The sequence below is a fragment of the Oncorhynchus nerka genome, linkage group LG28 (assembly GCF_034236695.1).
Source record: "Oncorhynchus nerka isolate Pitt River linkage group LG28, Oner_Uvic_2.0, whole genome shotgun sequence".
NCBI lineage: Eukaryota > Metazoa > Chordata > Actinopteri > Salmoniformes > Salmonidae > Oncorhynchus > Oncorhynchus nerka.
The window spans coordinates 42,732,049-42,757,443 of NC_088423.1; the positions used below are offsets into that span (position 1 = coordinate 42,732,049).

At 44.4% G+C, this 25,395-nt stretch overlaps 1 protein-coding gene across 3 annotated transcripts in view; it reads right to left on the minus strand.

Moving 5' to 3' along the window:
• The window catches only part of LOC115113237 (bifunctional heparan sulfate N-deacetylase/N-sulfotransferase 2-like), a 234,248-nt gene that overhangs the window by 127,628 nt on the left and 81,225 nt on the right, over positions 1 to 25,395 (minus strand). For all 3 annotated transcript variants that reach the window (XM_065012804.1, XM_029640651.2, XM_065012803.1), the window contains one exon: positions 9,614 to 9,651. The gene's annotated coding sequence lies outside the window, so the exon portion shown is untranslated. The remainder of the gene's footprint in view (positions 1 to 9,613; positions 9,652 to 25,395) is intronic.

The following is a 25,395-nucleotide window of genomic DNA, read 5'->3' on the forward strand; positions in this document are numbered from 1 at the left end:
CAAGAGCACCTCCTCCCAGCTGCCCACTGCACTGAGGCTAGGTAACACGGTCACCACCGATAAATCCATGATTATCGAAAACTTCAACAAGCATTTCTCAACGGCTGGCCATGCCTTCCGCCTGGCTACTCCAACCTCGGCCAACAGCTCCGCCCCCCCGCAGCTACTCGCCCAAGCCTCTCCAGGTTCTCCTTTACCCAAATCCAGATAGCAGATGTTCTGAAAGAGCTGCAAAACCTGGACCCGTACAAATCAGCTGGGCTTGACAATCTGGACCCTCTATTTCTGAAACTATCCGCCGCCATTGTCGCAACCCCTATTACCAGCCTGCTCAACCTCTCTTTCATATCGTCTGAGATCCCCAAGGATTGGAAAGCTGCCGCAGTCATCCCCCTCTTCAAAGGGGGAGACACCCTGGACCCAAACTGTTACAGACCTATATCCATCCTGCCCTGCCTATCTAAGGTCTTCGAAAGCCAAGTCAACAAACAGGTCACTGACCATCTCGAATCCCATCGTACCTTCTCCGCTGTGCAATCTGGTTTCCGAGCCGGTCACGGGTGCACCTCAGCCACGCTCAAGGTACTAAACGATATCATAACCGCCATCGATAAAAGTCAGTACTGTGCAGCAGTCTTCATCGACCTTGCCAAGGCTTTCGACTCGGTCAATCACCATATTCTTATCGGCAGACTCAGTAGCCTCGGTTTTTCGGATGACTGCCTTGCACGGTTCACCAATTACTTTGCAGACAGAGTTCAGTGTGTCAAATCGGAGGGCATGCTGTCCGGTCCTCTGGCAGTCTCTATGGGGGTGCCACAGGGTTCAATCCTCGGGCCGACTCTTTTTTCTGTATATATCAATGATGTTGCTCTTGCTGCGGGCGATTCCCTGATCCACCTCTACGCAGACGACACCATTCTATATACTTCCGGCCCGTCCTTGGACACTGTGCTATCTAACCTCCAAACGAGCTTCAATGACATACAACAACTCCTTCCGTGGCCTCCAACTGCTCTTAAACGCTAGTAAAACCAAATGCATGCTTTTCAACCGTTCGCTGCCTGCACCCGCACGCCTGACCAGCACGCCTGACCAGCATCACCACCCTGGATGGTTCCGACCTTGAATATGTGGACATCTATAAGTACCTAGGTGTCTGGCTAGACTGTAAACTCTCCTTCCAGACTCATATCAAAAATCTCCAATCGAAAATCAAATCTAGAGTCTGCTTTCTATTCCGCAACAAAGCCTCCTTCACTCACGCCGCCAAACTTACCCTAGTAAAACTGACTATCCTACCGATCCTCGACTTCGGCGATGTCATCTACAAAATTGCTTCCAACACTCTACTCAGCAAACTGGATGCAGTTTATCACAGTGCCATCCGTTTTGTCACTAAAGCACCTTATACCACCCACCACTGCGACTTGTATGCTCTAGTCGGCTGGCCCTCGCTACATATTCGTCGCCAGACCCACTGGCTCCAGGTCATCTACAAGTCCATGCTAGGTAAAGCTCCGCCTTATCTCAGTTCACTGGTCACGATGGCAACACCCACGCGCTCCAGCAGGTGTATCTCACTGATCATCCCTAAAGCCAACACCTCATTTGGCCGCCTTTCGTTCCAGTTCTATGCTGCCTGTGACTGGAACGAATTGCAAAAATCGCTGAAGTTGGAGACTTTTATCTCCCTCACCAACTTCAAACATCTGCTATCTGAGCAGCTAACCGATCGCTGCAGCTGTACATAGTCTATTGGTAAACAGCCCACCCATTTTCACCTACCTCATCCCCATACTGTTTTTATTTATTTACTTTTCTGCTCTTTTGCACACCAATATCTCTACCTGTACATGACCATCTGATCATTTATCACTCCAGTGTTAATCTGCAAAATTGTAATTATTCGCCTACCTCATGCCTTTTGCACACAATGTATATAGACTCCCCCTTTTTTTCCTACTGTGTTATTGACTTGTTAATTGTTTACTCCATGTGTAACTCTGTGTTGTCTGTTCACACTGCTATGCTTTATCTTGGCCAGGTCGCAGTTGCAAATGAGAACTTGTTCTCAACTAGCCTACCTGGTTAAATAAAGGTGAAATAAATAAATAAATAAAAATAAAAATACAAGGCAGGTATACTAAACCTACTAATGATAATGACATTACTTATGATCATAATAATAATAATAACAAAGAGAAGGAGATCAAGAAATAGAGTGTTATTATTATTATAAATGTAAAAATTCTGACCATTTGGAACAGTATAAACTAAGTAAATTATGAATAATCACAGAGAGAATGTTCCAACGAAAAAAGAAAAACAAAGTGTAAAGCTACTAAGTATTCAAAAGGGACTGAGTATTCAAAAGGGACTAAGTATTCAAAAGGGACTAAGTATTCAAAAGGGACTAAGTATTCAAAGGGACTAAGTATTCAAAGGGACTAAGTATTCAAAGGGACTAAGTATTCAAAAGGGACTAAGTATTCAAAGGGACTAAGTATTCAAAGGGACTAAGTATTCAAAGGGACTAAGTATTCAAAGGGACTAAGTATTCAAAGGGACTAAGTATTCAAAGGGACTATGTTCCTATATTACAGCAAAGCAAGAATAAAAACAGCTGAATTTGTGAAATCGTTTACTTGACATGTTATTGCGTGAGGCTCGGTGCTCACGGAATCAGTGAGCTATTAAACAAACACTAAACAGGCAACAGATGCAGGATCTGTCATCTGTGGACGTATTGATGATTTATAAAGCCAGGCACATTCAACAATTAGGCTATTGATTATAGACCTAATTAAGTTGGGGTTTCCTCTCTCCTCACTGTTAGACAATAAGGAAAAGGCAGCTCATTCTGCTGCTGCCTCTGCCGCATTGTTCTCAACACCAATATGCTGGGTAACTTTGCTATTATGCACATATCAACATGGCCGAGGAAAAGGCACCAATTCAAATGCGCACTGATGTGTTTCTGATCCGTGGACAGCAACAACTATCCAATGCAGGGGAAAGCATATTTGCTCTAAAATAATATTTTTATTAGTGTTGCACAGTTGAAGTCAAAAGTTTACATACACCTTAGCCAAATACATTTAAACTCAGTTTTTCACAATTCCTGACATTTAATCCTAGTAAAAATTCCCTGTCTTAGGTCAGTTAGGATCACCACTTTATTTTAAGAATGTGAAATGTCAGAAAAATAGTTGAGAGAATGATTGATTTCAGCTTTAATTTCTTTCATCACATTCCCAGTGTCCATTTGGAAGACCCATTTGCGACCAAGCTTTAACTTCCTGACTGAATTCTTGAGATGTTGCTTAAATATATCCACATCATTTTCCTTCCTCCCCCCTGCAGCAAAGCACCCCCACAACATGATGCTGCCACCCCCATGCGTCGCGGTTGGGATGGTGTTCTTCGGCTTGCAAGCCTCCCCCTTTTTCCTCCAAACATAACGATGGTCATTATGGCCAAACAGTTCTATTTTTGTTTCATCAGACCAGAGGACATTTCTCCAAAAAAGTAAGATCTTTGTCCCCATGTGCAGTTGCAAACCGTAGTCTGGCTTTTTTATGGCGGTTTTGGAGCAGTGGCTTCTTCCTTGCTGAGCGGCCTTTCAGGTTATGTCAATATAGGACTCATTTTACTGCGGATATTGATGCTTTTGAACCTGTTTCCTCTAGAGGTCTACCGATTATGATTTTTCAATGCCGATACCGATTATTGGAGGACCAAAAAAGCCGATTAAATCGGCCGATTTGTATTTATTTACTTGTAATAATGACAATTACAACAATACTGAATGAACACTTATTTTAACTTACTATAATATATCAATAAAATCAATTTAGCCTCAAATAAATAATGAAACATGTTCAATTTGGCTAATGCAAAATAATAAATAATGCAATAATGCAAAAACAAAGTGTTGGAGAAGAAAGTAAAAGTACAATATGTGCCATGTAAGAAAGCTAACGTTTAAATTCCTTGCTCAGAACATGAGAACATATGAAAGTTGGTGGTTCCTTTCAACATGAGTCTTCAATATTCCAAGGTAAGAAGTTTTAGGTTTAGTTAATATAGTATTTATAGGACTCTCTCTCTCTATACCATTTGTATTTCATTAACCTTTGACTATTGGATGTTCTTATAGGCACTATAGTATTGCCAGTGTAACAGTATAGCTTCCGTCCCTCTCCTCGCTCCTCCCTGGGCTCGAACCAGGAACACAACGACAACAGCCACACTCGAAGCAGTGTTACCCATCGCTCCACAAAAGCCACGGCCTTTGTAGAGCAAGGGGAATAACTACTCCAAGTCTCAGAGCGAGTGACGTTTGAAAAGCTATTAGCGCGCACCCCGCTAACCATTTCACATCGGTTACACCAGTCATTAGGCTGATAGGCTTGAAGTCATAAACAGCGATGTGCTTGCGAAGAGCTGCTGGCAAAATGCACTAAAGTGCTGTTTGAATGAATGCTTACGGGCCTGCTGCTGCCTGCCATCGTTCAGTCAGACTGCTCTATCAAATCATAGACTTAATTATAACATAACACACAGAAATACAAGCCTTTGGTCATTAATATGGTTGAATCCACAAACTATCATTTCAAAAACAAAACGTTTATTATTTCAGTGAAATACGGAACCGTTCGGTATTTTATCTAACGGGTGGCATCCCTAAGTCTAAATATTCTTGTTACATTGAACAACCTTCAATGTTACATTTCATAATTACGTAAAATTCTGGCAAATTAGTTCGCAATGAGCCAGGCTGCCCAAACTGTTGCATATACCCGGACTATGCGTGCAATGAACGCAAGAGAAGTTACACAATTTCACCTGGTTAATATTGCCTGCTAACCTGGATTTCTTTTATCTAAATATGCAGGTTTAAAAATATATACTTCTGTGTATTGATTTTAATAAAGGCATTGGTGTTTATGGTTAGGTACATTCGTCCAACAATTGTGATTTTTTCCGCAAATACACTTGCTAAATCATTCCCCAGGGTTGCATCGATTATATGCAACGCAGGACACGCTAGATAAACTAGTAATATCATCAACCATGTGTAGTTATAATTAGTGATTATGATTGATTGATTGATTAATTGTTTTTTATAAGATAAGTTTAATGCTAGCTAGCAACTTACCTTGGCTTCTACTGCATTCACGTAACAGGCAGTCAGTCTCCTTGGAGTGCAACGAGAGGCAGGTGGTTAGAGCGTTGGAATAGTTAACTGTAAGGTTGCAAGATTGGATCCCCCGAGCTGACAAGGAGAATATCTGTCGTTCTGCCCCTGAACAAGGCAGTTAACTTCTTGGTGACAGGGGGCAGTATTTTCATGTCCGGATTAAATGCATGCCCAAATTCAACTGCCTGCTATTCATCCCCAGAAGATAAGACATGCCTATTATTAGTCGATTTGGATAGAAAACACTCTGAAGTTTCTAAAACTGTTTGAATCATGTCTGAGTATAACAGAACTTATTTAGCAGGCGAAACCCCGAGGACAAAACATTCAGATGTTCTTTTTTTGAGGTCACTCTCTTTTCAATGGGAATCCAGATTTCTAAGGGACCTTCTTGCAGTTCTTATCGCTTCCACTGGATGTCAACAGTCTTTAGAAATTGGTTGAGGTTATTCCTTTGTGTAATGAAGAAGTACGGCCATCTTGAACGAGGGTCACTTGAAGTGTACCGTTAGATAGAGGCGCGTGACCAGAAAGCATGCTTCAGTTTGATTTCTTCCTGTATTGAACACAGATCATCCCGTCTTCAATATTATCGATTATTTACGTAAATAAATACCTAAAGTTGTATTACAAAAGTAGTTTGAAATATTTTGGCAAAGTTTACAGGTAACTTTTGAGATATTTTGTAGTCACGTTGAGCAAGTTGGAACCGGCGTTCTGGATCAACCGTGCCAAATAAATGGATATTGGATATATATCGACGGAATTAATCGAACAAAAGGACCATTTGTGATGTTTATCGGACATATTGGAGTGCCAACGAAAGAAACTCGTCAGAGGCATGAATTATATTTTTATATCTGCGTTGTGTCGCGCCTGCAGGGTTGAAATATGGTTTCTCTCTTTGTTTACCATGGTGCTATCCTCAGATAATAGCATCGTTTGCTTTTGCCGAAAAGCCTTTTTGAAATCTGACATGTTGGCTCGATTCACAACAAGTGTAGCTTTAATTTGCATGTGTGATTTAATGAAAGTTAGATTTTTATAGTAATATATTTGGATTTGGCACTCTGCATTTTCCCTGGCTTTTGGCCAGAGAGGTTAACACACCTCAAATTATGTCAATTAGCCTATCAGAAGCTTCTAAAGCCATGACACCATTTTCGGGAATTTTCCAAGCTGTTTAAAGGCACAGTCAACTTAGTGTATGTAAACTTCTGACCCACTGGAAATGTGATACAGTGAATTATAAGTGAAATAATCTGTCTGTAAACAATTGTTGGAAAAATGACATGTCATGCACAAAGAATATGTCCTAACCGACTTGCCAAAACAATAGTTTGTTAACAATAAATTTGTGGAGTGGTTGAAAAAACTGTTTTAATGACTCCAACCTAAGTGTATGTAAACATCCGACTTCAATTGTATGTAATATAACCATATACAATTTCAGTACCACATGTCTTAGACTGATGGACTGTGCCAACCCCACGGAATTTACAATGGATCAGTCCACTCAGACATGGGCGGATTAGATAGTTGTCCTGTACACCATGATATTATATATTTTTTGCTCATGCTCGACTAAATCTCGGTCGACCAACAGTCTATCGACTAAAAAACAATCGACCAGTCAACTAAATGGGGTCAGCCTTAGTGTGTGCTGTACCGTACATCTCTTTCACTAAGTTTTTCCAATTCATAATGTGGCAAGTTTGGAATGAAACAAGGCTCTGCAGATGATTGACACGTTGGCCTGCTCACTGCAACAGAATAAATATAATGAATCATCTGTTTTCCTGTTGTTCTCTCCTCACCCTCCCTTCACCCCACCGATTTCATTTATTTGTCATTGGAAAATCACTCACAGATGCATCACTGCGGGCGATCGGGGCTGGGTGAACATGCCTTTCCCAAACTAACAATGAATTATAGAAACACATTAGTACACCAACGCCAGAAGGAAGGGGGGGAGAGGGAGAGAGAGAAAGCGACAGCACTGCCAGCCGTAGGGGGGTGGTTGATCTAAGAGGCCGAGCTTGTGGGTTGCCAGGGACAGAGAAAGGGGCCTCTTGTTTGGGTACTGTGATCTGAAGGTGGGAGAAGGAGAAGTGACCCAGGGCACCGGCGCTAGAGCAGCAACTGAACTATTATCTGGAGGCTTTAAATTAATCATTCATCCTTTGGGAGGAAGGAAGAAGGAATACAAGGAGAATATAGAAAAAGACAGCTGGTGAGAAACCAAAGGTAACACTGTGAGACATGAATGTGTGACCTTTGTATGTTACGCCACAACATCGAGCAAGGGTGTGCAAGGAGAGTCTTAAGCCCCTTGAACCTGGTCTTTCAGTACAACCGTTGATACAATGAAAACATAGGGTTGGAAGCAAGGAATCATCTGTTTAGGGACTGAAAAGAAAGACTCCACTGTACTGTAATTTGGCAGGATCAAGCTCCGTACTAGTATGGTGATGAAACTAGGGTTGGGTGACGTCAACCTTTGTCCTATCATGATTATGTACTCCTAAAATATTGTGATATACGATGATATCTATTAGGCTGCCCCCCTCCCCAAAATAAAATACAATAAACTCAGCTAAATCGACAGTTGGGCTATAGCTCGAAATCGAATGCAACTGGATGAATCATGTTGTTCAAAGCCTGGGAAGAGGCTAAGTGAAGGCAATGGAAAATCTTCTCTAATATCCATTTCTGGTGGCGGAGCAGAAGAGGTTTGTGTGCATGTATCGGTGGGGTGTGCAGATGATGGCGCAGTGACTGTCTGATGAGAAACGGGCTGTCTTACCCTAGAGGGCTAGGTTATAGGCCTAGAAGCAGAACTGGATAATAATTACTTTATCTGTCTTGTAAAATGATATAAAAATAAATATAGTTTTTTTTTCACTCTCTCATAAAGCTGTGATTAAGAATAGCCTAGGCCTAGGTTTAGGCTACAGACTTTCATTCTTACTCTTTTTGAAAGCCACAACAACTTTGTAGGCTAGAAATAAGCTGCTGTTCATCATTTTTACTTGTCTTGAAGCCTTTATGATAGGGCTAGGAGGAGGAGGATAGATTATTGGCCGTTTGGTTTTCAACCTCACATGGAGGGATTACCCGACCCGCATGGATAATTTCTTTCAAAATAAGCTTCAACTTGATTAAACTTGTAATTACATTTTTTTATAAGCCATTGAATGTTCCCTCATTATTAGTCCTCTGGCTACCTTACTTTTTTTAGGCGATTCAAATAACTTGGAGATGGAACTCTGTTACATTCATTGTTTGGTTGGGAGAAAGCTATGCATAAAACGATGAAGCATAGCCGTCAGTCATATTCATGGCCTATAAAATGACGAGAGAATGGAATATAGGCTTTTTTAGTTGTTGTTTTACAGCTAGACAACATCGCTAAAATAAAAAATAAAAAAAGGTTTAAGCTTTTGCATATTGCCCATGCATCTGAGAGAGAAACTATATCTTCTTGCTTTGAATTTTGCACCGCTTTGGTGGAATTCTCTGTTCTGTCTGGCCTACATTCCTCTCTTGCGTTCTGTAGGCTATATAACATATTTATTGAAATAGGCTATAGCAAATAGGAATAGGAATATTACTCAAAATGGCACTTGTGTGCTGCCCTGCCGTGCGCTGCGAGACACAGCGTCAGTCAAGATCCAATAGGCTTAACCATCGTCTGTTACATCACGATGTTGTCACCATCAACGATGGCTGTCAATCATCGGCAATTTACAATGCTATCGTACTATCGCCCAACCCTAGATGAAGCCAACCCAAAGACATGAAAAGCTTCCATCCTGCTTGGGTTCAGGCCCATGTTCGACAAAGTTAGGCCTGAGCAGTGGCAGCAGGGGTCCTTTGAGTTCCATGCTGTCGTTTCCCTCCCCAACAAAGCCCCTTCACTGGGATCCAGTTGCCTTCGATATGGGTGGCTGCCCCCTTGCGTCTTTCTGCCGATGTGTGTGTACATGCGTGTGCTGTTTGTCAGTTCACATTTCTGTTTTTGGATGTTAAAATCAGATAAAGATATTCAGGTCGTGGGCGTGTCTAATCCCACTTCAAAATCCAGGTCAAAGTCTGTGTGAGAATGTTCTGTGAGACTGTGTTGCTGTTGATTCAGGTATAGTTGCTCTGTGATTCAGTCAATATGAGCTATTGTAGGCCAGGGTCCACACGTGAACCAATCATAGAACCAGCAAATGCAAAGCTCTGTGCTATGTTAAATTCTATCATCCTCTGACACCAACACATTCGCAAAATAACACACACATGGGATGTGTGAACGTACACACACACTGTATGAAATCACATACACGCACACAAACACCCACACCCTAAAGAATATACACACAGAACAGCACATCCAGTTGTCTTTGAAGAGCACCTTACCTCAGCGTGAGCAGCAGTCTATGAGGCGAGACGAGGGCCTGCAGAGAAGAGGAGAGAAACGATATTCATTAATGATCCAAAAATGAACACCTGCTGTTCACACCTACATTAATATGAGCTGCCCACCTCAACAAGCGAGCTTAAAATACACATAGTGCTGTGGGGGGGGGGGTGCAAACAGCATCTTCACAGCAGTCTCTTCCATTTAAAAAGAGGGAGAAAAGTGTTTCACGGTTGCCCAGTTTGAAAGGCAATATGTCCCTCAGTCCTCCTCACAGCTTGAAGCCCCAGGGTTGTCAAGGACGACAGAGCAAGAGAGATGAGAGACGAAGACAGACAAGCGGGCTCAATAGCATCACATGGTGGTATGATGCTGGAAGAGAGCTCTCACCTTGGCTTGACTAGACCCTGAGTCACCATATCCCTCTCTTTCTACCAGGTGGAATTTGCTTTGTAGTGGGCAGAACCAACTGATCCAAGGGCAGGCCAGAGAGCGAGAGAGGGCTCCCAGTCCAGACCCACAGAAGCAGTCTCTAAATAGTACGTTTTAACTAGCTTCCATGGCACGACATGATAAGAAATATGGATAAATCCTATCCAGTCCTGTCACCTATCTGTGATTATAAAGGAACTGATATTGGAGAGGTGTCCATGTTAGAGATACTGATGAGATTCAGGTTAAGGGCGCAATTTGGTCCACCAGCCACCGTGGCAGGTAGATCTACCAGCCACTACATGTATAATAATTGAGCCATGTTGTGAAGGAGCTGGTCCCAATGCGGTTTTATCTTTACCTTGTCAGTTCAGACAGGACAACATAACAGCGGAGATAACAAACCTTTTCATAAACAAAATATACTTTAGCTGCGAAAATTACACCAACAAAACACAAAAACAAATGGACATACTTGGTAATGTTTCTAAAACAATACCTAATTTACTTCTTACTAGTAATATATGTGTTATATTGTTTTATTTAAAAAATTGGGACCTGAGTCTTTTAACCAAAATATCACAGACGAGACAAAAATGTTCACCTGCCCCTTTAACCTCTCTGGGATATGTGGGATGGTAGCGAGTGAAACACTCGCACTGTGGAGCCCTGTGGCTGGTGAAATAGAAATCTTACCCGCACATGTTCATTTTAGGCCCTGCTGGGGAAACAGTTAGGGGAAGGAAGGAGAGGGGAGCTCACAGTTGAAGGTAGGGTAGTGGTGGAGGGGCTACCAAAGTGGTATAGAGGTAGATGTTGTGCTGTAGCCTGCTACTCAACCTAGTGTGCTCCAGAAAACGCTCCTGCTGCATAAATGCATCAAATGTCAAACGGACGCTGCCCCTGATGGAGCGGAATCTGCCTGGGCAGATAAATAATGCACTGCTATCTCCTGCTACCGCTATAAAAGATGAATAACACACCAGTACACAGCTTTACATACACTACATGACCAAAAGTATGTCGACACCTGCTCGTCCAAAATCTCATTCCAAAATCATGGGCATTAATATGGAGTTAGCCCCACTTTGCTGCTATAACAGCCTCTACTCCTCTGGGAAGGCTTTCCACTAGATGTTGGAACATTGCTGCGGGGACTTGGTTCCATTCAGCCACAAGAGCATTAGTGAGGTGGGGCACCGATTTTGGACCATCAGGCCTGGCTCGCAGTTTGGCGTTCCAATTCATCCCATAAGTGTTCAATGGGGTTGAGGTCAGGGCTCTTGTGCAGGACAGTCAAGTGATTCCACTCAGATCTTGCCAAACAATTTTTGTATGGTCCTCGCTTTGTGCACAGGGGCATTGTCATGCTGAAACAGGAAAGGACCTTCCCCAACCTGTTGCCACAAGGTTGAAGCACAGAATCGTATAAAATGTCATTGTATGCTGTAGCATTGAGATCTCTATTCACTGGAACTAAGGGTCCTAGCCCAAACAATGAAAAACAGCCCCAGACCATTATTATCTTCCACCAAACTCGACAATTGGCACTATGCATTCTCCTGGCATCCACCAAACCCAGATTCATCCATCGGACTTCCATACGATGAAGAGTTATTCATCACCCCAGAGAACAGTTTCCTGTGCTCCAGAGTCCAATGGCGGCGAGCTTTACACCACTCCAGCCGACGCTTGGCTGCTCGGCCACGGAAACCCATTTCATGAAGCTCCCAACGAACAGTTTGTGTGCTGACGTTGCTTCCAGAGGCAGTTTGGAACTCGGTAGTGAGTGTTGCAACCCAGGACAGGTGATTTGTAAGTGCTACGCGCTTCAGCACTCAGCGTAACCGTTTTGTGAACTTGTGTGGCCTACCACTTCGCGGCTCTAGCAGGGCAGAAATTTTACGAACTGACTTGTTGGAAAGGTGGCATCACCTTACAGTACCACGTTGAAAGTCACTGAGCTTTTCAGTAAGGCTATTCTACCGCCAATGTTCATCTATGGAGATTGCATTGCTGTGTGTTCGATTTTATACACCTGTTGGCAACATGTGTGGTTGAAATAGCCAAATCCACTAATTTGAAGGGGTGTCCACATACTTTGGTACATACAGTGTATGTATTACACATCACAAATGTTCCCGCTAAACTGCGCACCTACCCACTAATATAATTCTACTCCTTTGCGATCTGGCTCTGCCTACAACAAAAAAAAATCTGTGATCGAATCAACATTATATCAGCCCCTTTTCAATGCAACAAACATAAACAAATCTAACTTTTCAAGATTGAGTCTGATTTTGTTGTAGGCAGAGCCAGATCGCAAAGGAGTAGAATTATATTGGATGGTATTTCAATCACCTGCAAGTGAACAAACTTTTCAAATCAGTTCAGGTCAGAGCACAGAGCAGCGCATGTGCACATTTGTTGATATTCTTTCCTAGTTAGCGAGTTGTTAGCCCAGTTATCGGTAAGTATAGGTAATGCCTTAATTTAAGGGGCAGTGCTGTTTTTTGAGACAGGGATGAATGTGCAAATACACCAATAGGCAGAGGAGTAGCCTACATTGTCAAATGTTCTGTATGGTAATTAATTGTATTGTAAGTGGTTTCTTGCATCATACAACACAATTTACAGTCACCTATTTGGCCCATGGTATTACAGACCAAGTAAAAACATCAATAATTAATGTCAAGCCCTGCATAATATAAAAATATATAAATATTAAAGTCTCATGCAAATGGAGTTCTGCATTGAACATCACATACAGTATAGGCTACTGCAGGTTATATCGTAGAAATCAAAAGCTATTCCATGTGAAAACATAATGAGATTGTCTCCATCGGATTTGTTGGTAGGCCACTCTGATAGGACTACATTATGCCACAATAGCCTATTGGCTACTGTCTAAAACTAAGGGAACAGCCTCAGTGTTCACTGTAAATACGCGGCAGAAGATGCACAAAATTCTCACAACGTTCAAGTTTCTGCTCACTGCTCATTTGCTCAGAGCCCCAAAAAGATTTGAAGGAACATTGCTGACGACCCTCATTTACCCCTGGAACATATTTAGCTACACCCACATCCAGCTCTCTAACCACTTCCCATACAAGAAGGCACACAGGATGACATGTACACACAAACACGAGCACACAAACACATGCACACACCCCCGGCACGCACACACAAACGTGTACAGACACACAAACACCTCTCTACAGCACTACAACAGACACCGACATCTCCTATCACCTTAATAAAGGGGATGAGGGATCATCTCACTGCTGTTGCATGTATCTTGCAGCAGCACCGGCTCAAGCAGGGACTGTTGTCATTGTTTACCCACCAAAGTTGCTGCAAATCGTATTCATGGCTTTATGCCGCTCCCATGATGTATACGACAATTAACGGTGAAGCAGCACAAACACATTCCGCCCGGCTGGGGATGGTGCTGCTAATCCTATTGTCTGCGCCTTTCGCCTCTCCCTCGCTCTCTCTCACTCAACTCTGCAGCCATACACCCCATACAGAGGGTGGTGGAGGGGGAGAGAGACACGGGCAGCAGGTAGTACATTAGTACTGATTTAGGAGAGGGATTCTACCTGGGGCCCTCAGGGACAAATTACACAGCAGCCTCCACTACTTAGCGTGGATTGAATGGCAAACTGTTAATATTAGCGCAATTAGCATAAGGCTAACAGTTATCTACACCTGTGAGCAGAATTAGCATAGTCATAAACTGGCCACAGCAGAGAGTGAGGGAGCGGTTTTCTTTCTTTCTCTGCCCTTTACATTCTATCAGAATCGAGAGGCAGAGGACAAAGAGAAGGTTTACGAGGTGACATCTCTGAGCTGACAGCCAGGCACTCTTCCTCTCATGCGAATGCAGGCGCAGAAAACATTATGTACAGCTCCAATGAAAAGAGCCAACGTGAAAAGGTCAGGCCCAATGAGGGGAAATCCATTTGCAGAGTCTGTGAACACACACAGAGCACGCATATTGAGAGAGCAAGCAGAATGAGTTAGCCGCAAATAAACATTGAGCATCGCTATCGTTTTGGCCGAGGCAATTTCTAACAGTGTGATGAAGCACACTATAGATCAGAGTGAAATTGCAGAGTGAGATTGTCAGAGAGAGAAGGGACAACAACAGCACCAAAGCCAGTTTAACGTGATACAAATAACAGTCATTGATCTATAAGTCATTTTGCATGCCGAACAACCCCCAAGAATACCATTAGCCTAATCAAACTGCGCATTGTTCCCAGCTTTTGTGTGCTGACCAACATGAGGTAGGAGGCCTGTTCCTGATCTTGCACATCTTGCATTTACATGCTAAAATGGCTTGTGTGATATTAAGCTTTATTAGTTAAGTGACAACCTGCGCAATTTGCTAGGTTATTGTTATCTATGCACTGTTGAAAATTGTGTTTTACCGGAGAAGTCACTCATCTGGCTATAGCCTACCTGCTGAACGGGACTTTCATTTAAATTGTTAAGGTTCCCCATCAACAATAGTTTTGGTAGTTTTGCTTTAAACAATCAGTGTATATGAAAAAACAGATTTGTTTAATTTGAGCTTTTTTGTCCACTTGTTCTCATGTTGTCTTTTTGGTTTAGTCTCCTTCGCTCCTTCTGTGTTGTGTGCACCTTCCCATTTACTCACACACACCCCCAGGGTTTGATACTGCGACCAAAACAGCCGCATTTGCGACCGTTTGACTTGGCAGTGCGTCGCAAAGGTGCCAGTGAAAAAAATGTGCCAGGTCATGTTATTCAAATCATAAATGTGCAAATGATCAAAAATAAACCAACTTTCTGAAGTGGTAACAATGGCACGGGAATGCCCCTGTCTGTGTGTGTCAGGGCTCAACATAGCCTACAGGGCTCTGGCCTGGGGAGGTTTTGGAGACCCTCTGGGCCAGTCATTCATCCCTGTCAGTGGCCCCTCCGCTTGGGCCAGTGAAAAAAAATATTGTAATGATATTTATTTTTATATAGCCTATATCATTCATTTTTTTAAATGATTGATTCTCGAAGCTGTTCGTTTATTAAGTTCATTATTTATCAAACGGTCGCACAGCTTTTAAACAGCTGGTTGTTGTATGAGCAGCTTACCAAAGACCGACAGCGGTAGGGTTAGAAAAGCGGTAGGAAAGTTATGATATTTACCAGTAAAAGCCAAGGCAAGGATGGGTATGCAAACCAGGTATTGAAAAAGTTCAAAGTCTTGGTTGAATATTTGCAATGTGCAATTCAGTCATCATGGAATAGCCTACCTTGAAAATCTGACATTTCCTCTAGTTGGTCTAATGTTGCACGGTATACTGAAACGTTGGTACTTTTTCGAAAGTAGAACATTAAAAATGGTTCAGTACTAGAATTTGTGTTACTTTAGGTACTTCTGTCAAATGGGTCTCACGGATCATGCCTGTCTATCAACCAACCACTTATAGAGCGCACGTACCTGCTCCACCTTCTCATTGCTAGTAGCCTGCACTGGGAGTCTGGGCTGCAGCATATGTTAGCTCCTCACTCATGCTGCACACACAGAAGTTAACATACTTGAATAATGAGAAATGGCATGTAGACTAGATGTCGACCGATTTATCGGCATGGCCAATTAATTAGGGTCGATTTCAAGTTTTCATAACAATCGGTAATCTTGCCTTTTTGGACACCGATTATGGCCGATTACATTGCAATCCACGAGGAAACTGCGTGGCAGGCTGACCACCTGTTACGCAAGTGCAGCGTCAAAATGACCTTGTGCCTTCAAGGAGCCAATGTAAGTTGCTAGCAAGCATTAAACTTATCTCATAAAAAATCAATCATAAGAAATCAATCTTCACATAATCACTCGTTAACTACACATGGTTGATGACATTACTAGGTTAACTAGCTTGTCTTGCGTTGCATATAAAATGGCGCCGGAAGAAATGGCAGCAGTTTTACGGGCGCCCAACCAATTGTGCTATTATGTGTTTTTTCTCGCGTTATTTGTAACTTTATTTTGTACATAATGTTTCTGCAACCGTATCTTACGGCAAAAAAAGAGCTTCTGGACATCAGGACAGCGATCACTCACCTTGGATTAGACAAAGATTTTTTCTACAACAAGGAGGACACACAGGACATTCCCCAAACACCCCACAGGACCAACATCCCCGTTACTTGCAAGAGGAAGCGACGCAGGTACAGAGGACAAAGACCAGGATGCCTCGCCAGGACCCGGAGAAGGTGAGTGGGAAAGCTGCCATTACCGTCAATGCTACTCGCCAACGTGCAATCAATGGACAATAAATTAGACAAGGTACAATCACGAATATCCTACCAATGGGACATCAAAAACTGTAATATCCTATGTTGCACGGAATCGTGGCTGAATGATGACATGGATATTCAGCTAGCGGGATATACGCTGCACCGGCAAAATAGAACAGCAATACTCCGGTAAGACGAGGGAGGGACGGTCTGTGCATATTTGTAAACAACAGCTGGTGCACGAAATCTAAGGAAGTCTCTAGATTTTGCTGGCCTGAAGTAGAGTATATTGTGATAAATTGCAGGCCACACTACTTGCCTCAGTTCTAACAAATTTCTATCAACATGCTAAATGTGCAACCAGAGGGAAACAAATTCTAGATCACCTGTATTCCACACACAGAGACGCGTACAAAGCTCTCCCTCCATTTGGTAAATCCGACCACAAATCTATCCTCCTGATTCCTGCTTACAAGCAAAAATGAAAGCAGGAAGCACGAGTGACTCGGTCTATAAAAAAAAGTGGTCAGATGAAGCTAATACTAAACTACAGGACTGTTTTGCTATCACAGACTGGAACATGTTCCGGGATTCTTCCGATGGCATTGAGGAGTACACCACATCAGTCACTGGCTTTATCAATAAGTGCATCGAGGACATCGGCCACACAGTGACTGTACGTACATACCTCAACCAGAAGCCATGGATTACAGGCAACATTCACACTGAGCTAAAGGGTAAAGCTGCCGCTTTCAAGGTGCGGGACTCTAACCCGGAAGCTTACAAGAAATCTTGCTATGCCCTGCGACGAACCATCAAAACAGGCAAAGCGTCAATACAGGGGCATAGATTGAATCATACTACCCTGGCTCCGATGCTTGTCTTATGTGGCAGGCCTTGCAAACGATTACAGACTACAAAGGGAAGCACTGAAACAAGCTGCCCAGTGACACTAGCCTACCAGATGAGCTAAAATCACTGCTATGGTCGCTTTTTGAGGCAAACAACACTGAAACACGCATGAGAGCATCAGCTGTTCTGGACGACTGTGTGATTACGCTCTCCGTAGCCGACATGAGTAAGACCTTTGAACAGGTCAACATACACAAGGCTGCGGGGCCAGACGGATTACCAGGACGTGTGCTCCGGGCATGTGCTGACGAACTGGCAGGTGTCTTCACTGACATTTTCAACATGTCCCTGATTGAAACTGTAATAACAACATGTTTCAAGCAGACCACCATAGTGTTCTTGGCCCCAAGAACTAAGATAATCTGCCTAAATGACTACAGACTCGTAGCACTCACATCAGTACCCATGAAGTGCTTTGAAAGAATGGTCATGGCTCACATCTACACCATTATCCCAGAAACCCTAGACCCACTCCAATTTGCATACCGCCCAAACAGATCCACAGTTGATGCAATCTCTATTGCATTCCACACTGCCCTTTCCCACCTGGACAAAAGGAACACTTATGTGAGAATGCTATTCATTGACTACAGCTCAGCGTTCAACACCATAGTACACTCAAAGCTCATCACTAAGCTAAGGATCCTGGGACTAAACACCTCCCTCTGTAACTGAATCCTGGACTTCCTGATGGGCCACCCCCAGGTGGTGAGGGTAGGTAGCAACACTGGAGCTCCCCAGTGGTGCGTGCGCAGTCCCCTCCAGTACTCGCTGTTCACCCACGACTGCATGGCCAGGCACGACTCCAACACAATCATTAAGTTTGCAGAAGACACAACAGCGGTAGGCCTGATCACCGACAACGACGAGACAGCATATCGGGAGGTGGTCAGAGACCCGGCCGGGTGGTGCCAGAAAAACAACCTATCCCTCAACGTAACAAAGACTAAGGAGATGATTGTGGACTATAGGAAAAGTAGGACCGAGCACGCCCCCATTCTCATCGACAGGGCTGTATTGGAGCAGGTTGAGAGCTTCAAGTTCCTTGGTGTCCACAACAACAAACTAGAATGGTCCAAACACACTAAGACAGTCATGAAGAGGGCACGACAAAGCCTATTCCCCCTCAGGAAACTGAAAAGATTTGGCATGAGTCCTGAGATCCTCAAAAGGTTGCGTCACTGCCTGGTACAGCAACTGCTCGGCCTCTGACCGCAAGGCACTACAGACGGTAGTGCGTACGGCCCAGTACATCACTGGGGCTAAGTTGCCTGCCATCCAGGTCCTCTACACCAGGCGGTGTTAGAGAAAGGCCCTAAAAATTGTCAAAGACCCCGGCCACCCCAGTCATAGACTGTTCTCTCTACTACCACATGGCAAGCGGTACTGGAGTGCCAAGTCTAGGACAAAAAGGCTTCAACAGTTTTTACCCCATAAGACCCCTGAACAGGTAATCAAATGGCTACCCGGACTATTTGCATTGTGTGCCCCCCAACAGCTCTTTTTACGCTGCTGCTACTCTCGGTTTATCATATATGCATAGTCACTTTAACTATACATTCATGTACATACTACCTCAATTGGGCCGACCAACCAGTGCTCCCGCACATTGGCTAACCGGGCTATCTGCATTGTATTTTTTAAACTTGCATATTTAGTTCAAATAAATGCATGTTAGCAGACAATATTAACTATAGAAATTGTGTCACTTCTCTTGCATTCAGTGCAAGCAGAGTCAGGGAATATGTAAAAGTTTGGGCCGCCTGGAGAAATAGTCGACACGTCATAATTCCTATAATAACTACAACCTAAAACTTCTTAATAACTGAAGAAGAACAGGGAATATTGAACCACCAGCTTTCATATGTTCTGAGCAAGGAACTTAAACGTTAGCTTTTTTTGGTATATATTGCACTTTTACTTTCTTCTCCAACACTGTTTTTGCATTATTTAAACCAAATTGAAAATGTTTCATTATTTATTAGAGACTAAATATATGTTATGTATTATTTTAAGTTCAAATAAAATGGTGCATTATTAATTCAGTATTGTTGTAATTGTCATTATTACAATATATATAAAAATCGTCCGATTAATCGGTATCGGCGTTGAAAAATCATAAAATCGGTCGACCTCTCATGTAGACAGTTGAAACGGTTAAATATTGTTTACAAAACAATGTCCATACAGACTAGAACACTTTATGTCCGATGTCCACCAGATGCATATGCATTTGCAGTACCGGAAATCTAACCCGCATTTATTTACCGAACTTGATGCAAATGTGCTTCACTTTTCAACTTGCTTTCTTTTCTTGCCGTGGTATCGTGTTACTATCGATTATGTGATGGTATTGAGAATTGTTTTACTAAACCTGGTATCGTAACACTAATTTGGTTCTTGAAGAGTCATGTTAGCCGATTTTGAAGTTCTACTGCTCCAATATAATTATTCAGTGATTTAATTTCTGATCAGTTTTCATGTAGCCATTTACATTTACATTTAAGTCATTTAGCAGACGCTCTTATCCAGAGCGACTTACAAATTGGTGCATTCACCTTATGACATCCAGTGGAGCAGCCACTTTACAATAGTGCATCTAAATCTTTTAAGGGGGGTGAGAAGGATTACTTTATCCTATCCTAGGTATTCCTTAAAGAGGTGGGGTTTCAGGTGTCTCCGGAAGGTGGTGATTGACTCCGCTGTCCTGGAGTCGTGAGGGCGTTTGTTCCACCATTGGGGGGCCAGAGCAGCGAACAGTTTTGACTGGGCTGAGCGGGAACTGTACTTCCTCAGTGGTAGGGAGGCGAGCAGGCCAGAGGTGGATGAACGCAGTGCCCTTGTTTGGGTGTAGGGCCTGATCAGAGCCTGGAGGTACTGAGGTGCCGTTCCCCTCACAGCTCCGTAGGCAAGCACCATGGTCTTGTAGCTGATGCGAGCTTCAACTGGAAGCCAGTGGAGAGAGCAGAGGAGCGGGGTGACGTGAGAGAACTTGGGAAGGTTGAACACCAGACGGGCTGCGGCGTTCTGGATGAGTTGTAGGGGTTTAATGGCACAGGCAGGGAGCCCAGCCAACAGCGAGTTGCAGTAATCCAGACGGGAGATGACAAGTGCCTGGATTAGGACCTGCGCCGCTTCCTGTGTGAGGCAGGGTCGTACTCTGCGGATGTTGTAGAGCATGAACCTACAGGAACGGGCCACCGCCTTGATGTTAGTTGAGAACGACAGGGTGTTGTCCAGGATCACGCCAAGGTTCTTAGCGCTCTGGGAGGAGGACACAGTGGAGTTGTCAACCGTGATGGCGAGATCATGGAACGGGCAGTCCTTCCCCGGGAGGAAGAGCAGCTCAGTCTTGCCGAGGTTCAGCTTGAGGTGGTGATCCGTCATCCACACTGATATGTCTGCCAGACATGCAGAGATGCGATTCGCCACCTGGTCATCAGAAGGGGGAAAGGAGAAGATTAATTGTGTGTCGTCTGCATAGCAATGATAGGAGAGACCATGTGAGGTTATGACAGAGCCAAGTGACTTGGTGTATAGCGAGAATAGGAGAGGGCCTAGAACAGAGCCCTGGGGGACACCAGTGGTGAGAGCACGTGGTGAGAAGACGGATTCTCGCCACGCCACCTGGTAGGAGCGACCTGTCAGGTAGGACGCAATCAAGCGTGGGCCGCGCCGGAGATGCCCAACTCGGAGAGGGTGGAGAGGAGGATCTGATGGTTCACAGTATCGAAGGCAGCCGATAGGTCTAGAAGGATGAGAGCAGAGGAGAGAGAGTTAGCTTTAGCAGTGCGGAGCGCCTCCGTGATACAGAGAAGAGCAGTCTTAGTTGAATGACTAGTCTTGAAACCTGACTGATTTGGATCAAGAAGGTCATTCTGAGAGAGATAGCGGGAGAGCTGGCCAAGGACGGCACGTTCAAGGGTTTTGGAGAGAAAAGAAAGAAGGGATACTGGCCTGTAGTTGTTGACATCGGAGGGATCGAGTGTAGGTTTTTTCAGAAGGGGTGCAACTCTCGCTCTCTTGAAGACGGAAGGGACGTAGCCAGCGGTCAGGGATGAGTTGATGAGCGAGGTGAGGTAAGGGAGAAGGTCTCCGGAAATGGTCTGGAGAAGAGAGGAGGGGATAGGGTCAAGCGGGCAGGTTGTTGGGCGGCCGGCCGTCACAAGACGCGAGATTTCATCTGGAGAGAGAGGGAGAAAGAGGTCAGAGCACAGGGTAGGGCAGTGTGAGCAGAACCAGCGGTGTCGTTTGACTTAGCAACGAGGATCGGATGTCGTCGACCTTCTTTTCAAAATGGTTGACGAAGTCATCTGCAGAGAGGGAGGAGGGGGGATTCAGGAGGGAGAAGGTGGCAAAGAGCTTCCTAGGGTTAGAGGCAGATGCTTGGAATTTAGAGTGGTAGAAAGTGGCTTTAGCAGCAGCGACAGAAGAGGAAAATGTAGAGAGGAGGGAGTGAAAGGATGCCAGGTCCGCAGGGAGGCGAGTTTTCCTCCATTTCCGCTCGGCTGCCCGGAGCCCTGTTCTGTGAGCTCGCAATGAGTCGTCGAGCCACGGAGCGGGAGGGGAGGACCGAGCCGGCCTGGAGGATAGGGGACATAGAGAGTCAAAGGATGCAGAAAGGGAGGGGAGGAGGGTTGAGGAGGCAGAATCAGGAGATAGGTTGGAGAAGGTTTGAGCAGAGGGAAGAGATGATAGGATGGAAGAGGAGAGAGTAGCGGGGGAGAGAGAGCGAAGGTTGGGACGGCGATACCATCCGAGTAGGGGCAGTGTGGGAAGTGTTGGATGAGAGCGAGAGGGAAAAGGATACAAGGTAGTGGTCGGAGACTTGGAGGGGAGTTGCAATGAGGTTAGTGGAAGAACAGCATCTAGTAAAGATGAGGTCGAGCGTATTGCCTGCCTTGTGAGTAGGGGGAAGGTGAGAGGGAGAGGTCAAAAGAGGAGAGGAGTGGAAAGAAGGAGGCAGAGAGGAATGAGTCAAAGGTAGACGTGGGGAGGTTAAAGTCGCCCAGAACTGTGAGAGGTGAGCCGTCCTCAGGAAAAGAGCTTATCAAGGCATCAAGCTCATTGATGAACTCTCCGAGGGAACCTGGAGGGCGATAAATGATAAGGATGTTAAGCTTGAAAGGGCTGGTAACTGTGACAGCATGGAATTCAAAGGAGGCGATAGACAGATGGGTAAGGGGAAAGAGAGAATGACCACTTGGGAGAGATGAGGATCCCGGTGCCACCACCCCGCTGACCAGAAGCTCTCGGGGTGTGCGAGAACACGTGGGCGGACGAAGAGAGAGCAGTAGGAGTAGCAGTGTTATCTGTGGTGATCCATGTTTCCGTCAGTGCCAAGAAGTCGAGGGACTGGAGGGCGGCATAGGCTGAGATGAACTCTGCCTTGTTGGCCGCAGATCGGCAGTTCCAGAGGCTACCGGAGACCTGGAACTCCACGTGGGTCGTGCGCGCTGGGACCACCAGATTAGGGTGGCCGCGGCCACGCGGTGTGGAGCGTTTGTATGGTCTGTGCAGAGAGGAGAGAACAGGGATAGACAGACACATAGTTGACAGGCTACAGAAGAGGCTACACTAATGCAAAGGAGATTGGAATGACAAGTGGACTACACGTCTCGAATGTTCAGAAAGTTGAGCTTACGTAGCAAGAATCTTATTGACTAAAATGATTAAAAATGATACAGTACTGCTGAAGTAGGCTAGGTGGCAGTGGCTGCGTTGTTGACTTTGTAGGCTAGCTGGCAGTGGCTGCGTTGTTGATTACGTTACGTTGCGTTAAAAGAACGACAATAGCTGGCTAGGTAACCTAGAAAATCGCTCTAGACTACACAATTATCTTTTATACAGAGACGGCTATGTAGCTAGCTATGTAGCTAGCTACGATCAAACAAATCAAACCGTTGTACTGTAATGAAATGAAAATGTGATACTACCTGTGGAGCGAGGCGGAATGCGACCGGGTTGTTGAGTTCTAATCGGTAGACGTTGGCTAGCTGTTAGCTAGCTAGCAGTGTCTCCTACGTTAAGGACGACAAATAGCTGGCTGCGTTGTTGATTCAGGGGCTAGCTGGCTAGCTAGCTAGCAGTGTTGATTACGTTAGCCGCCATTGTTTGTTTTCCGCCATTTCATTTGAAGGCTGTTGCGCTTGTTGCAGTCAAACCACATGCCGTAATATTGAGCAAGACAACATCTCAAATGGCGAGACTGACTAGCTACCACATGGACACACTTCATTAGTGTGTTTGTGTCGGGAGCTGTTCATCTAGTCAGGCAATGCCCACAATATTTGGACATATTTTAGAATGTTCAGTTTGTCGCGCACGGCACCACTAGCAGCATGTTAGCCAAAGACTGTTGCACTAGCTGTCTAGTCTGTGTTTTATAAATGTACAGTAAGTATAAAACACAGTTATATAAGGAATTGGCAACTCGTTCTCATTCTGAGAAATAAGGTAGGCCACTTGATTTCAACATCTGAACAAAGTGAACAGGCTTGCATGCTGTTTAAACAGTTGCAGATGAACAGAAGGGCGTGTTCATAACAATTCCACTGTTCAACCCTGTTAGCTAGCAAATACATCCAAGTTGTCTAAACTTGAAAAGTAAAGATTAACTGGCTAATCACTAGCACATGGGCTTGAGAGATTGTTGATGAGGCCGGTGTTCAATTTCTAGATTGTCTGCTTCAAGAAGTTAGTCATTATTAGTGAATTTGCAATGTGCATGGTTCTGCCTAAATTTGTAACAAAACGGGATATTTTAAAAGACCGACTTGAAATCCCGATTAGTGATTATTGCCAAAAAAGCAAGCTAAACTATATTGATAAAATTATGTAATTGTTAGTGGGTCTTATGGTTGTGGAACCGAAACGCACAGAATCGTTTCAAAATGAAACGTATCGTTCCTGTATCTAGATATGCATTGAATCATCTTGAAAGGGAAAGATGCACATCCCTAGTTATCACATGTAACCTCTCCTTTACAACCCAGATTCCTAGCTCATCGCCTGAAGCATCTGTTCACACAGACACACAAAGCCAGTGTGAGGCAACGGCAATGAACAGCTTCTCACAATCCTGAACCACAACACATCACACTGTATAAAGGCTGGAGTGTAAACCCATTTCATTCAGACATGAATAGAGTAGACATGGAAGGGGCTGAGGGAGAGAGATAGAGGATTTAGAACAGGGGGTGTGGAGAGAGGTTAGGGGTGGAGGGGAGGTGGGGGTAGGCTGCTGGACGCTGGTGTTCTCTGGCCCACACTGCTGGGTCTGTGTGAGCTGAATGGCACCCAGCAGGCAGTCCTGGCCCCCTACTTCCATCTGCCCCAGTTCTCCACCCACTACCCCATCCTTTGCTCACTCTCCCTCCACGACCAAGCAGGCAGGCAGAAAGAAGGCCACTATGAGGGAGGAGAAGCAGAGAAACCCGGTTTTGCATTAAATGGGCAAGAAAAAGTAGGATTTGTTTTGCAACTGAAGCTTGTCCAATATAAATGCTCATTTTTGTTGACCATATCAAAACCTTTGCTCCTGTTTTTGAGTGTGAGTCAAGGCCCTGAACCACGTAAGCTCCCAACCCACACAAACACACTAGATATAGCCTAATGCCCCCAAGGGCAACAGTCCTATCAAGAAGAGGATTCGATAAAGTGTGTCAGATGACACAAGAACATTTTCATTTCATGTGGAAAAACAACCTTGCACTAGAAAGCAACTTCCCATTTGCTGCCACAATCAGCTCATTTTCACACAGTGTGCAAGTTGGTTCAGCTCTGAAAAGGCACATGAGATGGATTTCAAGCCATACATCTGATAAGAGACCCAAATTGGATTTTGCAGCTTCTCAGTAATAACAGTGAGATCTTCGGGGGCGATTGCTGCAGCCCGCTTCGCAGTGTGGATTTGGGTGTCATGGCTGTGTAAACAATTACTCCATGGACTAAAAACATGGGAAGGAGAAGGGTGTCTAATGCAAGACCCCGTCCAGATCAGATATATCGCCTCAGAAATGAGCAGTGCAAGAAAAATGACTGGGATGCTTTGGTGACATCGACACTAAAACGTCATGCCTTTTCTGGGCCTCTGTGGTTAAAGTTCATTGCCTCTACTTGAACTATTGTTTAGATACACGCGGCGAGGCGTGACTTAACGTGACAATGCCCA